Source organism: Erpetoichthys calabaricus, chromosome 11 (genome assembly GCF_900747795.2).
Source record: "Erpetoichthys calabaricus chromosome 11, fErpCal1.3, whole genome shotgun sequence".
NCBI lineage: Eukaryota > Metazoa > Chordata > Cladistia > Polypteriformes > Polypteridae > Erpetoichthys > Erpetoichthys calabaricus.
Window position 1 is genome coordinate 99,486,616 of NC_041404.2, and position 18,115 is coordinate 99,504,730.

At 40.8% G+C, this 18,115-nt stretch overlaps 1 protein-coding gene across 1 annotated transcript in view; it reads right to left on the reverse strand.

Annotated features, from left to right (window-relative positions):
- The window catches only part of LOC114661352 (caM kinase-like vesicle-associated protein), a 700,116-nt gene extending 682,243 nt beyond the window's left edge, over positions 1–17,873 (reverse strand). Inside the window, exon 1 of the mRNA XM_051934313.1 lies at positions 17,843–17,873. The gene's annotated coding sequence lies outside the window, so the exon portion shown is untranslated. The remainder of the gene's footprint in view (positions 1–17,842) is intronic.
- Positions 17,874–18,115: the final 242 nt, after the last annotated feature.

Consider the following 18,115-nt stretch of genomic DNA (forward strand, 5'->3'; position numbering starts at 1 on the left):
TTGATTGCTCATTTCTGACTGCACTTCTGGGTGTGGCGGAAGAACCACCCACACAGGCTCAGGAGCCACTGCAGCGCCCCCTTGTGGCACCCCCAGACCCCAACAGAGCTGGAGAGAACTCTGAGATCCAAGGCACCACTGCCATCCAGGGGGGCTGTCATTTATTGTCCAGGGGGAGGTATTGTACAGCCCATGCTTGTTCCCCCAGACCATATGCAGAAGAAGCGTCCCGGCCAGGCAAGGGCCCCGGCCATCCACCATAGTATTTCTAATTTTAATTTCCTGACATCTCAAAGAAACAATTAAAACAGAAAACATAAAAATAAATCATTAAGAATCTAAAAAATCCATCTATTAAACATGTTTGTTTAGCAACAAAGAAGTTCTATTAAATTACAAAACATTGGATTTGTGTTTTCTTACTTAAGTCTTGCTTAATGATATAAACACCATAATTTTCCATACTTTCAAACCTCTGTTATAGGTGAAGAAGGTGCACTTTGACTGACTTTATTACTGGAGTTCAAATACCTACAAAAGCTCAAGGTAATAATACATACACAAAGGCCATATTTCTTATTAATTAGTAAACTTCAGCTATTTTCCATTACAATTTACTTTTAGTAAAGGGTTTCCATCCTGGATAAATTTCTGAAAGGCTTTTTCCAAATTGTTTTCATAATCATAGTATAAGTTAAGCCTAATTAATGTTCGTTATTTTAATAATGAAAACATATTTATCAATTCTTCGTAATAAAAGTTTTTAAGATCATTGATTGATTTTAAATTTTAACTCTGCCTAGGCAGTTCTTGTTAACACTTGGGGTGATCAACATGCTTCGGGGAGAGAGCTGCTTAGTCTGTCCCAAGCCAGGATAAAAGAGAAGGTTTTTGGTCAGTCAAAACTGTACCAGTGTAAGATGGAATCATCAGGCCCAGTCAGCCAACGAGAACGTTCAAAACTCGTTCTGATTCCGAAAAGCACGATAGAAAAGACAAAAAGCAACTCGAAAAGCCACCAACAGATCCAGTCTCATAAATCCATGACAGGTAGGGGGAAACCACTAGGTGGGAAGTAAATGAAGGAACAATTCACACATACCATGAGAACAGTAAAGAAGGATGCTACATGCTACAGCAAGAAATGAAGGCAACGAAGATGTTGGCATTCTACTGAAGCAGGAACATTAAATTAGAATCACCTCAACAGAATTCATGTCCAACAGAATCATACTGATCCATATTAAAGGAAAGTAACAACAATAATATCAGTTTATGCTCCAACTGAAGTCGTCGAAGACGATGACAAGGGCAAATTTTACCAAGATGTACAGAGCACCAAAACAAAAGTTCCAGCACACAATGTATTAATAATTGCGGGAGACTTCAACACAAGAATTGGAAAAGACAGCCACTCAACCAATCCATCTGTAGTAGGATGTAGGACAATTCACTTTTTATGATGACACCAACAGCAATTAGGCTGAAAGAACTATGTGAATTTTGCAACATTATCACAATTAAAAGCAAATTTCTGTACAAGGAAGCACCGAATTGGCACAGCGGCACAACTATATCACATATTAATTATGAGAAAATGGGTAAGCTTGGTAATGAACATCAGGGCTTGTAATACAATATATGTGGAATCAGATCACAGAATAATCAGTACCAACATCAAACTAAGCCTTAGGTCTGGTTGAGCACAAAGGCATCACAGAAACAAATCTGCATGGACAATTTGCAGAACAACTAGTCCCTTAAAAACAAATTCATTATTCTTGCAAGCCCAGAATAAGTACAGCATTCTCATGAAAGAGTACTCAGAGCAAGACATGCAACACATATACGACAATAGAGGAAATAGCAGCTGAGTTAATTGGTAAAAAGAAAAAAACAACACAAGAAACACTGGGCCATGAAAAGAACTCAAGGGCTACTCAACAAAAGAAACAAAGTCAAGACAAGACATGGTAATATACACGGAGATACTCAAAGATCCAACTTCAAGAACTCAATAGACAACTAAACAAAGTGTACACTGAACATGAACAAAAATATCTAGAAGAAAAACTGGAAGAACTGTGTAATGCAGCTAGCACCAACATGTTACAAACAACATAGAAAATCATCAAAGAACTCAGTGGAACCAACTCTACAAACCAAGCCATCAAAATTAAGAAAGAAGATGGCACTACAGCAAACACAACATCTAAACTTATGGATGAATGGGCCAAATACTTTAAAGATCTACTAAATGTCCTAGAGCAGGGGTTCTCAAACTTGGTCCTGGGGTCCCACTATAGGTTTTTGTTCCAACCAGCTTCTGTTTTTAATTGGACTCCTGGGCTAATTAAGTGAACTGTTTTTTCCCAGATGTTTTGGGAATAATATAGAAATTAGAAAACTAAGTTTTTATTAAAATGTACTAAGCACTTATATGGGAATAATGTTTTTTTTTCTTTCTTAACAATATTTTCATCTTGATTTTCATTCTACTTTTCCAGGTGTTCTAATTGTTTAATTAATCCATTATTTACTAATTAGTGGGTCTGACACTAAAATAGTTGCAGCCTTTCACGATTCAGTGTTGTTTGCTTGGGTATCAGCTCTGCTCATTTTTAATTGTCATTATTAAGATACAATGAAGGGAGCAAACTATAAAGAGAAAGGGCAAAATATAAAAGAAAGTTAAGCATTTGAATCTATAGCAAAAATAGAAATATTTCTAAATGTCTTATAAAGGTAAAAATCATACTACTGTGCTTTTCTGAATGTTGAATAAGAGAAGAGAAAAAAATTACCAGCTAATTAAATGAGATCAGTGTTAATTGTTGTCACTGATTATGAATGTGGTTGAAACAAAAACCTGAAGCCACAGTGGGCCCCCAGGATTGACTTTGAGAAACCCTTGTCTTAGAGGTATCATCACCGAATGCCACAGATAAACCAGTCCTTCCAGAAGACAATTACCTTAGCATCGAAACTGGTCCAATAACAGTAGAAGAGACAAAGAAAGTCATCAGTGAACGTAAAAACAATAAGGCACCTGGTGCAGATTACTCTATAACAGCAGAACCATTCAAGTACAGAAGACAGTGGGTTGAAGAATAAATGTGGTGCATATGCAATTTGGTATGCACCTCATACAGCACCAAAACAGTTGCTCACAAACATCATCGTACCATTACCAATGAAGGGTGACCACTCAATAAGGAGCAGTTACAGGTGGCACCACACTTACTGTATGTCAATCACAGTGAAAACTTACAATTGCATACTGCTAAATGGAATTAGAGAACCAGTCGATACCATTCTGCAACCAAATCATGCAGGCTTCTATGGAATAATAAAAATCTGAATCAATGTATTAAATAAAAGTTGAACAAATAATCTTGGGCTGAGGGCTTTTAACCCAGTCCAAGGGAGGGGAAGACGATTTTGGGACTATGCCTTAGTGCAATGAATATTTGGGTAAACAAGTCTAAAAACGCCTTGGTGATTACTATCTGTGTGCATTTGAGTGTATGAAAAAAATATAAGAAAATGTATATGTATATTGTATTTGCAAGTATAAGAGTTCTGTGTGTTAATTATATGAAATGCATTGAGATTGTGATGAAGGAAAGTTAAGGATATTAAGCATTAGAGCCTAAATATATAAAATAGCCATAAGATTAATAAAAGAAATAAATAAAGGGTGGATCAGCTTTTAGGGACCACACCCTGTCCTAGTTAGCAAAAGCAGAAGTTTATTCTACTTCTAAGGAAAGGCTACTTGTAAGGTGCAAGAATGAGATAACTATGCGTACGTGTTTAAGAGGAAATAAAAGCCGGTTTGGAAAACCGCAAAGGGCCTCCTGTGACGTGGATGCTGTCAGTGACAAACTGTCAGCATTCTGCAGTGGGTCTCTGCTCACTAAGAAAGATCAAGAATATAATAAAAGAAGTTGTTTGTTTGAATTTGTGTTTGTCTGCTGTTGTTTCGAACCTTCGACCACAGTTTTCTGGTGCCGTGACCCGGATCGGAGACGGACAGCTGACTCCTTGGGCTGGATCGTCCAAGAGGACCGGTAAGGACCGATTAACAGCTGAATCGGGAAGGACCAGCTCCGGAAAAAGTTAGAACTGGCCTGCCTCGGGCGCATCCTATGTGGGGGGGTCTCTGGCCTCCTCCGATCGAATGTGAAGGTCGAACCAACTGGGATTTCCCTAGCAGGACAAGAACTTCTTGGTGAGTAGACCGAGGGAATCCGATTGAGTGAATGACCTAGCTCAGGGATTTGACCGGGTTTATGGAAAAGAAAATTGACCAATGAAATACTGTATCACTTAACAGATAGTAAACTGGAAAGCAGAGAATAATACTTGGGTCCCTCGGGGACAGTGTAAGGTGCTGAGAACGTTAGTAAATTACTCCCCGTGAATTAGAATAGAAAGGGGTGCGTGGCACACTCCTAGAAATAGAGGGAAGGGAGTGAAACGAGTAGAATATATATTGAGTATCTGGGAAAAACACTCTGTGGGAGGGCGAGTTTCTGTCTCTAACGTCTGGTCATATTCCTGCTCCTACGGGTTGATCTGTGGTGGACACCAAGAGCGGTTACCAGCTAGGAGGCACTTGATGAAGGGATCGGCATTAACCTGTCGAAAGGCCCGGACTCCGTGCTGAACAGACTGTCAGTCCGCTAAAGCCACGAAACCACAAGAGTGCTGATCCGGGAGCGGAAGGTACTGGAGACAGAACGACACGAGGGCTGATCTATTCTTCTGAGGTTCAGTGCTATTTAGTTATGGGAAAGCAAAATAGTAAACCGGTCAAGAAGGTTTCCTCGGGAAATCAAAAGTCTCTGTTGGAAGGACTATTTTTGGAAAGCGCATCGGGCTCTAGTTCTCACTCGGGTCCGAAAGGAGGTTCACCCAGGAAACTGATAGAAAAGAAAACTGGGTTAGATTTTAAGAAAGCGTGTAAAAAATGGAATAAACAAAGCGGTGGTAGATTTCCAGTTGAGGGAACTGGGGATATTTCAGAAATACAAGAAATAAGAAAAATTTTATGTAGAAACACTCAAGGATGTTGTAATAAGGGTCCTTACCGGATGGATATGTTTGATAGGTGAGAACTAGTGATAAAGGATAAAACCTTAGAGGCAGCCCAAAAGCGTAATGAATTGCTCACTGCTGAAATTAAGACCCGGAAAGAGAAGGAAGAAATGTTGTTAGCTTTACAAAAGACTAATATAGAAGCAGAGCCCAATCCCGAGCACAAAAGAAAGAAAACAGAAAAGAAGGACCCCCTATACCCCGTAATTTATTCACCCCCTCCATACCAGTTTTCACCCCCACCTACCCCTCCACTTCCTGCCCCCACTGCAACCCAAGCAGCTGATGAACCATCCGGAGCAGGGTTCTTTGATGAACAATATCATTATGACTCATCCTCTCACTTAAATCCTGATGATAATGATCCAGACTCCAGGTCCGGACATCAGTGTTCGGATCAATCCCCAATCTCCCAACGAACTAGAAGCCAGACTTCTCGTCCGGCCCCCGGCCTCTGGATTCACCTTCATCTCCCCAAAACCCCAAAAACCTCCCGGCCTGACATTCTCATGCCCCCTAATCGAGGTCCCTAATCCCCGTCATGACCACACCCAGGCTGCAGGGCCCAATAACCCCACTACTGTGATGATTCATCGTAATTGGGATATTCAAGAATTAAAAGATATGGTGTCCGAACTGCCGACCCTAAGGGGGTTGGTGGGTTAAAATTCGTGGACCACCTCCAACAGCTAGATGATATGTATAAACCCAATGCTGCAGAGTGGACACAGGTGCTGCGACGAAAACTAGGTACCACATGGACAACTGTGAGTCGGGGGGTGAGGGATGGACAGCCTTGGGCTTGGGATCAAAGCCTTAACCGTGGTGGGGGCCAAGAAGTCCAATTTGTACACCAATGGGAAGCGCTGAAACAAACTATTGCAGAGAAATATAAGAAAGGCACAGACTGGTCCCTTATCTCAGCTGCCAAGCAAAGAGAGACGAGACAGTCGATGAGTGGGCACACCGAATACAAGACCTTATGGCTAATCATTCAGGCTTAGAAAATGCTGATGATCGGACTTGCGCTGCCGTTCCCCCTTTTGTTTCGGGACTGAGAAATGACATTCAAAGTAAAGTCCGCACGTCTTGTATAGGCTGGGAAAGTGCTGCTTTGAGGAAGTGAAACGCCATGCAGAGCATGCTGAGAAACAGACCAAGCAAAAAGAGTGATACACAAACTAAGCTGCTTGCAGCATAACTACAATATTACACAGGGGGAACGAGCAGGGGCAGAGGGTTCCAAGGCCGTGGGACGTGGCAACTTTTCCAGAGGACGAGGGCGTGGAAGGGAACGGGGGTTCCCGTCTTCCAACCCTGACAATCCCTTCACTCAGATGCCCAACCCTTTGGAGCAAACACCAGCGTCATATGCTTGTTACGGCTGCGGTGAATTTAGACACTTCAGACGGGACTGCCCAAGCAAGCGCCCCCCACCACCACCTCCTCCCCCTGAGCCTAATGACATTCCGTGGTCCTAGGATAAAGCAGGGACCCCCAGCCATTCCTTTCAGTTTCCTCTGCTTACCCGTCATGCTGACACAGATCCTTTACTGACTTTGATAGTAAATGGCAAGGAAACTGTCTTTCTTGTGGATACGGGGGCCACACGCTCCACTTTGTCACTGTTGGAGGTCCCTGCCTCGAAGGGACACTGTAAAGGTTCTCACTGCTTCAGGACAGCCACACACTTTACTAGTTTCAAAACCTCTGAAAGTGCAACTCAGCACGGACAGCTCTTCATTAACTCACCGCTTCCTGTTAAATCATCTGTGCCCTGTCAATCTACTAGGAAGAGACCTCATGACTAAACTGTCAGTCTCAATCTCACTGACAGAAAAAGGATTTTATTGCTCCACTCCCTAAGCTCCTGTGTCAAAACTCCCCACACCCCAAACCCTCTTTTGCAGCCTGGACCCTAGACATCTCCCCACACACCCTTCTCCTTAAAGCCCTACACTCTTTTCCCCTCATGTCTTTTTCCCCACTTACAGGTCCCCGACACCCCTATACTGTACTGCCCAATATTTCCCCACTGAAGTAGACACACCTTGGTTAGAATCTTTTCTCTCTTCAGGTATTTGCCCCCGAGACCCTTCATATTCCTTGCATTTTTATTTCATCTACTAAAGCTGCTGCTTCAGTTCACCTCACATATTCACAAAGGCATTTTTCTATTTAGGGGTTCAGTCCCCCATATGTTTCTGGCCAAATCTAACACCGTTCGATGGGTCGAAATTGTGGAATGGGTTGAGCAATGTCTAAATAGGACTGATTGGCTATACGTCGCTCCAGGCATTTTTGATACTCCAGACCATCTGATAACAAAGGTGTTAATCCAAATTGACCTGCCGGTCATTCGTTCCCTCTGTCACCCATCTCTTTCTCTATGCTCTCTACAAACTGATTTTTTCCCATGGCTTTCTTCAATTCCTGACACCCTATGGTCTCAGGGAAAAAATGATTTTGGCAGGATCACAAATTGTGAACCTCTGGTTGTTTTTTCCGAAATCATCCTTCCCGTCCTCGCCGTGCACAATATCCTCTTTCTCCCGAGGTCGAACTCGGAATTGCAGCTGTGCATAAAGAGCTTGTTGAAAGGGGGCTATAATTCCTATCAAATATTCTCCTGTAAACTCTCCTATTCTACCAGTAAAGAAAGCTGATGGCTCTTGGCACTTTGTTCAAGACCTCAGACAAGTTAATTCTGCTATTTTTCCTAGGGCACCGATTGTCCCTAATCCTTCCACTATACTTTCTACAATTCCTGCAACAGCTCGTTACTTCTCAGTAATTGACTTAGCAAATGCTTTCTTTTCTATTCCTGTACATCCTGATTCTCAGTTTTGGTTTGCTTTTACTTTTCAAAACCGCCGTTGGACATGGACCGTTATGCCACAAGGTTATACAGAGGCACCTTGTGTACACGGCCAAGCACCTTGCTCAGAACCTGAAGGCTTCTGGCCTGACAGGGGAAGTGCATTGATACAGTACGTTGATGATTTATTACTCTGTAGTGAAACAGAGAAAGCATGCACACAAGATACAGAATTATTGCTCAAGTATCTTGCTGAAAATGGGCATAAGGTCTCTAAGGCCAAACTGCAGTTAATTCAGACCACTGTCAAGTACTTGGGTTTATGACATCACGTGTGGTACCAGAGCTCTGTCAAAAGACCGCATAACCACCATTCAATACCTTCCCAGAACCGGTCACAAAACAACAGGTCATGTCTGTATTGGGCATTTTAGGTTATTGTCGACAATGAATTTTAAATTTCTCTGAAAGAGCACAGCCTTTACAAAATCTAGCTAACACTGCTGACCTTCCTCTTTCTGGTCGCATACAGTGGAATGAGGAGGCTGATAAGGCTCTTAGTGATTGAAAAAGCGCACTGATTTCTGCCCCAGCTTTGGGTCTCCCTGACTATTCTCGTCCATTCACTTTGTTCGTGAACGAAAAGGGGGGATACATGAATGCAGTTTTAACACAATTGCACGGGGACAAACAAAGGCCAATAGCCTATTTTTCGAAAAATTGGATCCAGTGGCTACAGGACTTCCAACTTGTCTCAGAGCAGTAGCAGCCACAACAGAAGCCGTGCTAGCCAGTACAGATATAGTGCTCATGAGCCCCCTAACAGTAAAGGTCCCTCATGCCGTACACTCCATTTTAGTACAGGCATAAAACCTCACATCTCACTACTGCTACGGCAATACACTATCAAAACGTACTCTGTACCCTGTAAAATGTCAAATGTCACAATTGAAAGGTGCTCCACCTTAAATCCAGCCACTCTTCTTCCAACTGAAGAAGAGGGGGAGCCCCACAACTGTCATGACGAAATAACTAAGGTCTTAAAACCCAGACCAGACCTGCAGGAAACACCCTTAGGAACAGGGGAGATAATTTTTGTGGATGGATGTTCCTTACGATTGGAAAAATGGAACACCCTCAACCAGCTATGCAGTGGTCAAAGGTGACCACCTGCTGGAAGCAAACCGAATTTCTTCAAGTTTTAGTGCACAAGCAGCTGAATTAATAGCTCTCACCCGAGCTTGTCAGTTGTCAGAAGGAAAAGTCATAACAATCTATACTGATTCCAGGTATGCCTTTGGAGTCTGCCATGATCATGGAGCATTATGGAAATTGAGGGGATTTAAGACCAGTACTGGCAAACCTATCGAACACCAAAAATTAGTAGAATCCCTCTTAGAAGCCATAACCAAACCATCAAAACTGGCAATAGTTAAATGCCAGGCCCATACTGGGAAACAGGACCCTGTCAGAAAAGGAAACGAATTAGCTGATCACTTTGCTAAACAGGCTGCTTATAATAACACACCAATCTCTTTATTTTTACAGAAAGATGACAAAGACCCTGATAATCAAATTATCTCTTTACAGAGCGCAGCCACGGACAGAGAAAAGAGAAAATGGTTCAAAGAAGGATCCCTCTCTGATGGGGTCTGGACCCATAAGCAAAATAACAAAACCTTTCCTCCCAAAGGCTTCTTTTCCAGGTATGGCAAAAAGTCGCACATGGCCTGGACCGCGCTGGAAAGGATGCAATGGTTCAAGATGTCGAGAGACATTGGGAAGCTGTAGGCTTCTCTACATATGCAGAGTAATTCTGCAGACGCTGTGCATTATGTCAAAAAATTTAATGTAGGAAAGGGTACCCAGGTAAGTCCCGCCGTCACACCTAACCCAATGGGTCCATTCGAACATCTCCAAATGGACTTCATTGAACTGACACCATCAAAAAGGGTACTGATTACTGTTTGGTAATTGTTGATGTGTTCTCCCGATGGGTGGAAGCTTTCCCTTCCAAACATGCAGATGCCAAAACTGTGGCAAAAGCCTTAATAAAAGAAATCATTCCAAGATCGGGAATACCACAAAAATTGCAGACTGATAATGGTAGTCATTTTGTGAACTCTGTTAATAAATTAATTGACCACTTGGCTCCAGATAAATGTACATCATTACTGCAAGTACCATCCCAAAGTGGAGGTATTGTAGAGAGGTGCAATGGCACCCTAAAATCTAAATTGGCAAAAATCTGTGAGCAGACAAATTTAACCTGGCCGGATGCTTTACCCCTGGCCTTGATGGGATTAAGAGGGAGGACACACACCGACAATTAGGGCTGTCGCCATTCGAAATTCTGACCGGACGGCCATGCCTGTTGGCATGGTCATTGGTAATGTCAATCTGCATACTGTGGACAATGATCTTCTCTCCAGTCTTACAGGTCTCCGAGCCTCCCTGAAGGAAGTCCACGAGCAGGTTAATCAGGCCTGGAGAACCAGTCCTCCATCAAAGGACTCCCTGATTCCTCTGGAAACCTGGATCCTGGTTAGAGATACTCGAAGGAAGCACTGACATCAGCCTCGTTGGAGGGGACCATTCCAAGTGCTGCTATCAACACCACATTCAGTTAAGGTCGAAGGACTGCCTGCCTGGATACACGCCTCACATTGCAAGAAATGGCACTCTTGACTCTATTACTGATTTATCTCACCTTCCCGTTAACGTCCACCCTGGTTACCTTGACTTTTCCCCTTGGAATCACCACCTCAATCCAGGTTGATTTTTGCTCCATCGTTGATTGTGGCTCTGGACGTCAAGTCCAATGGGTCTGGTTTGATAAATATGTTTGCGTTACAACCTCCATGATTAGAGGAGTTGGCCATTCAATGGGAGGTAGCTACTTGGGAGGGGGATATGTGGACGTCTCCGATGACTGGTTTAACCTGTGGACATTGGTATTTGCTAATACTGGAACCCATGATTGGGGTCACGAACCATGGCAGTCCCTACATTATGGACTTAAGGCTCGTTTTTCTATAATTAAGGGTCATAATAATGACAAATGCTCAGAAATGATTGCAATCCACTTATAATAACGCTGAAAATACTTCTTTGCATGATTCAGGTACATACGTGTTAGGAGCTCACGTCTCAGGCACCAATCCCCTCGGGCAGTTTAAGATTCAGGTAACCAAACCCCCTCTCCCTACAACTCTTACAACTCCCTCTCTCGCTCTACCCCATACCCCTCCCATTGTTTCCCCTACCCCCTCCTATTCAAATACCCCTAGAACCAATTACTTATCTAAATATCACCACCCTTTCCTCCACATTCTCCGTAGAAACCAGATACGGTGACCAGAACCGATGGCTGCAGTGTGTCCTCTATTCTGCACGACAGGTAAATCAATCTGACTGTTATGCATGTGCCACTGCACGGCCTCACCTTGCCACTACCCCATTTCCCTTAACTGACCTCTCGGACCCCACTGGCTTTCCCTGCTTGCTTTACCTATTTACTACTGCTCTTTCTCCAACAGATCCCAAATGTAATACCTTAAATACCCTTTTTCCCCCAATTCAACCCATGACTCCCCCTATGTTCCGCCCCTATATTGGCAATTACAACCTGTTTCACTCGAGCCTCTCGTAACAAAAATGCCGTTGCTCTTGGCTCCCCTCCTCCCCTTTGGTGCTCCCTCACTTATAATGTCTCTATTGATGCCTCCATCCCTCTTCCCAATAGCATTTCCTTTAGTTGGTTTATCTCCCACGTCACCGCCCATGCTGATGTCTGGTGGATGTGCCGAAGATCTAAATTACTGGACATCCTCCCACCTGAATGGACTGGTACCTGTACCCTTATACAATTGGTCATGCCCTTTCGTCTCCTTCCTTTAAATGGCCAACAACCTCCATCCTCTCCCCATCCCCATCGTGTTCGCAGATCCTTTAACATCATTTGCAAATTTCTCATTACATGGGTCCAGGTGTGTATATTGACTCAATAGGTGTGCCTAGAGGTGTTCCTAACAAATTCAAAGCCAGAGATTAAGTAGCTGCTGGTTTTGAATCTCTTTTTCCCATAATCACCATCAATAAAAATGTGGATTGGATAAATTATTTATATTACAACCAACAGCGTTTTCTGAATTTTACTAAAGAAGCTGTTGAAGGAATACATGAGCAATTAGATAAAACCTCCCTTATGACCTGGCAAAAATCGCCTAGCACTAGATATGCTTCTAGCCGAAAAAAGGTGGTGTGTGTGCTATGTTTGGAGATGCTTGCTGCACGTACATTCCAAATAATACTGCCCCTGATGGCTCTATCACCCGTGCCCTCAGCTGGTCTGACTGCTCTCTCCCTGCAATTGGCTGAAAACTCAGGCATTGATACCCCTCTTGCTGAGTGGTTTATATCCACATTTGGCTCTTGGGGCCAATGGTTCAAATCCATTTTTGTTTCCCTTTTAGTTGCTTTAACTATTATTCTTTTGGTTTGCTGTTGTTCTTATTCCCATTAATCTGTCATTTTATCCAAAAGTTTTTTTCTGCCTCTATGACAAAAGCCTATTTCCTCCACACAGAACGCATGAATCTTCTCTCCCATCTAGATCCTGTTCTCAGTCCACTCTCGATCAAGATTGTTTGGTTTGAACTATTCTTTGTTCAAAAAGGGGGAATGTGGAATAATAAAAATCTGAATCAATGTATTAAATAAAAGTTGAACAAATAATCTTGGGCTGAGGGCTTTAACCCAGTCCAAGGGAGGGGAAGAAGATTTTGGACTACGCCTTAGTGCAATGAATATTTGGGTAAACAAGTCTAAAAACGCCTTTGGTGATTACTATCTGTGTGCATTTGAGTGTATAAAAAATATAAGAAAATGTATATGTATATTGTATTTGCAAGTATAAGGAGTTCTCTGTGTTAATTATATGAAATGCATTGAGATTGTGATGAAGGAAAGTTAAGGATATTAAGCATTAGAGCCTAAATATATAAAAATAGCCATAAGATTAATAAAAGAAATAAATAAAGGGTGGATCAGCTTTTAGGGACCGCACCCTGTCCTAGTTAGCAAAAGCAGAAGTTTATTCCACTTCTAAGGAAAGGCTACTTGTAAGGTGCAAGAATGAGATAACTATGTGAACGTGTTTAAGAGGAAATAAAAGCCGGTTTGGAAAACTGCAGAGGGCCTCCTGTGACGTGGATGCTGTCAGTGACAAACTGTCAGCATTCTGCAGCGGGTCTCTGCTCACTAAGAAAGATCAAGAATATAATAAAAGAAGTTGTTTGTTTGAATTTGTGTTTGTCTGCTGTTGTTTCGAACCTTCAACCACACTTCAGAAATGGTAGAAGTTGATTCAAACAAATACATATTATCAGGAGAATGATTAAAGATGCAAGAGAACAACAACTACCACTATTTGCAATATTCATCGACTTCAAGAAGGTGTTCCACTCCATAAATATACAGAAAATGGTTGCCATCCTAAGACACTATGGAATGTGAAAACAGATAGTGGACTGCAATCAGGGTTCTATACACCACCTCTAAAAAGTAGAATACTTGTAGATGGAAACACATCCCCGAATCTGAGGTGACAACTGGTGTACTACAAGGAGAATTCTAAGGAGCCATTCTTATTTATCATCATCATAGATTATGTCATGAACAATGCAATCCTAATACAAGAAATTGTATAAGGCGAAACAAAGAACAAAAAAAAAAAAAAAAAAAAAAAAAATTAGACAACAGGCTGAAGAAGGCATAAATGGCTTTATAGCATATCCACTTCAATGATCTCATCACAAAGCAAAGAACTTAAACAATCAGGATTTTTTTCCAGACAACATAGTTCTTTTCAAAGGAGCTGTCACTAAAGCAGAAAGACAGTTGAACATAACAGCACAGCACAGCACACAATGAGGGACGGTCCTCCAAATTAACACATCAAAAAACAGAAGCCTTGACCAACCAGGATTCTTGAAGTAGAAACATCAAACTAGGAACCGGAAATCAGATGAGTAGATAACTTCAAATACTTGGAAGCTATGGTCAGATCAACAGAAACAGACATTTAAATTAGAAAAGCATAAGCATGGGGAGCCTTCTGGAAATTGAAGAACATATGGAACTCACCCCCTATACCATTCAAACTAAAACCCATATCTTTAGAGCATTATGTTTGTCAATACTGTTATACAGATGTGAGAGCTGGATTATCAAGTAACAACAACGGCAATAAATCAATCAATTTGCCATCAAATACTATCGCTACAAGCTTCACATCAAGGCTGTAGCCCATGTGCAAAACATACATTTTCAGGCAAGTCAGCAAGAACCACTCATTGACACCATATAGAAAGCGTCAACTAAGATTCATTGGTCATTATTTAAGAAGAAACCCAATGGAACCATGCAACAGTTTTGCACTGTACACTCCAACACATGGGAAATGAAAAAAGAGATCGACCAGCAAACCTTTTTGGCAAAGGCATCACAGACTGATCAACACGGACTCCCTACCAACAAGACTGTTCCAAAAAAGAGACTCCAGTGTCACATAAACCCCATGGTCTTCCCTCTTACAGCAAAATCTGAGCCCCATTTTAATTTTCTGACAGTCTTACCAATCTTACCAGTCTTTGTCTTACCAGAATTACCCATAGGACACATATAGAATATTTAAGAAAATAGTATCATCAGTTTAGAAACTAAGCTTTAGGGCATAAACTTTTAAAGTTATAAAATTGCCAGACTACTTTTGGTAATTGTTCCAATTTGAATAATCTCAATTTGGGTCCACTCTAACCTCTCTAACCACATGGTCAAATATTCTCTATGTACAGCAGGAAAGCAATACACTGCAGTAGGTTCCCTAATCACAGCCACAATGATTCCTCAATTTCTGTTCATGGGTTTGGAGTTTCCTCAGTTGAGGTCATTGGTAATATTTCTACCACCACAGTGACACTGTCCAGCTAAATAGGTAGCAGGTGTTTGACATTGAGGGTAGTGTGTACCTTCAGTTCTGCTTTGTGCTAGACAGTGACATACCTTCTGAGGTGGACTGGTAAAGCATCCATCCTGAACTCTCAAAAGTTTCGACATTTTAGAGATTTAATTTTAAAAAACATTTCTGAGGCAGATGTATTTTTATAAGAAATCAAATAAATATGAAAGGCTATTAGTATTAGCTATTAGTGCTGGTGTTCTTTATTCACAAACTTCTCTGATGACTCTTGCTCCTTTGTCTTTAAACTACAGGTAAGCCAATGACTTAAACACTCAGCTACTCATGTTTTGCTCTGTGTGATTGAAAAGTAGCAAAAACAAAACAAATCATGAGCATTACAGAGATAGAAAATCTTCCAGAGCCCCTTAGTGGTTGATCAGATCAGAATAGCAGAAATAAAAAAATAGCCAAAAACAGCATAAGGAACTCTTTCTACCTTATAGTTGTCCCTTCATCTCAGTCCCTGGTATGACAGTGGTCAAGCATCAATGAAAGCATTGCCAAATACACAAAGCAGAAATTGTGGGGTGTAAATAATGCATTGGGCTAATATCCATCCATCCATTTTCCAACCCACTGAATCCAAAACACAGGGTCACGGGGGTCTGCTGGAGCCAATCCCAGCCAAACACAGGGCACAAGGCAGGAACCAATCCCGGGCAGGGTGCCAACCCCACCGCAGGAACACACACAAACACACCCCAACACACCAAGGCCAATTAGAATCACCCATCCACCTAAACAGCATGTCTTTGGGTTGTGGGCAGGAAACCGGAGTGCCCGGAGGAAACACCACGCAAGACACCGGGGAGAACATGCAAACTCCACGCAGGGAGGGCCCGGGAAGTGAACCCGGGTCCCCAGGTCTCCCAACTGTGAGGCAGCAGCGCTACCCACTCGCGCCACCGTGCCGCCCCATTGGGCTAATAATCAAAACAAATAAGGCTAAAAGTTGCATGTTACAATAATCTATAGCAGTGTTTCCCAAATTTCACCAAAGCAATTGGATAGCATGAGTACCCCTCGGATTCCCCTAACAAGAACTGATCATACTGCAAAACATTTGCACAGGTCACCTGGACATGCTATGTCAACTGGCCCTAGCTCAACAATTAATTCATGGCTTCCATTTATTTTATCCAGTTTCAAAGTACTCTTGTTTTTCAGTGTATTTAAACAAAATTTTTGCCATTATTTTTACTATTTCCTGTATTCAGTAATTGTAAAATGTATACTTGCATTTTACTTGAGAACTTGTCCCTGCACTCTGTGACTGTACTCTGTGGTAGAGTAATATATAAAAATAAAATTAATTGAACTGAAAATGCAATGAAAAAAGCTCTTGTGGGACTTAATACATAATACAGGTGGACAAAATTCTCAGTTTTTATTTTTAACCATATTTAATCCTCTTTATTTGCTACAATCCTCATTTCCATTTTTTTCCTGACATATAATTATTTGTTTCATAGGAGTGTAGTAAATACAAAAATTGCGAGAGACCTACAGATGTTATTTTTTGTGTGTCATAATGATAGACATTAATATCTTCCAAAGAAGTAATGTGTGCTTATATCCTTTCTTCCTTATTGTTTTTCTGTGTTCCCTTATAGAAGTTTGTCAAAATTAATAATCAGCAGTTTATTTTAATTTTTATATCATTCCCTTTGACTAAAGCAAGATGTTTGGATTATAGTGGCAAAGGAATTTATATGCTAAAAAAAGAGAAAAAAGAAATGAGAAAATAAATAATTCCAAACCACAATTTCTGAAAGGAATGTCACTTTACAAACATGATTAGGTTGCTCTTTGTTTATGTTCTAGTATAAGAGTGGATAGGTTGTTTCAACCACAATTGACAGTGCATTGCTGATTTTTCACACATGGTAATGATATTCCCTAAGATTGTGATTATTTATTTGATCACAATAAGGTGATGTCATTAACTTAGCCATGCTTGATACTTCTATCTATACCATATAGAAACTTGGCCAAAATTAGAAATAGTGGTAAGAGGAAATCTTCTTTTATTATTACTCACTTGTGGAAGTCAGAAACTAGTCTTCAACATTACAATAACCTACATCAATAAGACCAATAATAACTGAACTATAGTAAACCCTGACTGGAAAAGAAAGTTAAAAATAAATATGACTTCTAATTCATATACTGAAAGACAGTTACTGTAAGAGTATCGAATGATTATCACTTTAAGAAAAGAAAAAAAACAAAAAATGTTTCATTATGTAATCTTTAAAATGGTAACTCCAAGAAATGGCTTTAATTTCATACATCAACACTGGAGGAAAATAGAATAGGAGAGAAAATTTTCAATTTAGACTTTTCAAAGGTAGTGAAATTAGGACATGATTTATGACCTGTACATCCATATATCAAAGAGGCAACAGTTAGGGATATGTTTTGCGGCACAATACATTAAATGGAAGGTTTGTGTAAGGGAAGGAAAGTTGTTACACAAAAGTGCTAATGTCAAAAAAATGAATGATGGATCCATTATCTATATACTGTATGGTCACAGATTTTGGCAATTAATATGAAAATAATTTACAATTTAAACATGCCCGTCTTCTGGGTTCTAGTCAGATACGACATGCAAGCCCACTTCCACTTACCTTATATCTTTTCCCATCTCATATTCTATTATCATGTGTCTTCAGCCATTTTAAAACAGTAGAGTAAATATAGAAAAAAAACACAGATCAAAATAGAAATTTAAAAAAAAAAAATGTTTCTTTGTCAACATGCTAAACCTGCTAAAAGAACATTAGCAATATAACACATTCTATATATACACCTGAGAACGACTATTAGCAAAAATTAAATGCTAACATGCTGGTAGGAACATTAGCAAAGAATTAGGCAAATAAAAATCTTACCTTGTCCCTGGTGGTGCTAAGTGATAGTAGAATGCTTTAAGCTGGGCTGTGAAGAAAAGTTTAGATATTTGTTAAAACAGTGGTGATTCAAAGGTTTTGTCAAAAGTAGTACGACCACCACTGAATGTTTCACAAGATCAAATATAGTCAATAAACTAAACACATCTTTAAAGTGAAAAAGTCAAACCCCATCTCATGCACAAAAGACGCCTATGAGCAGCTTTGAAAAATAAAACATATCCGCTCGAAACCGGCTAAAGGGTTAAAGCACAC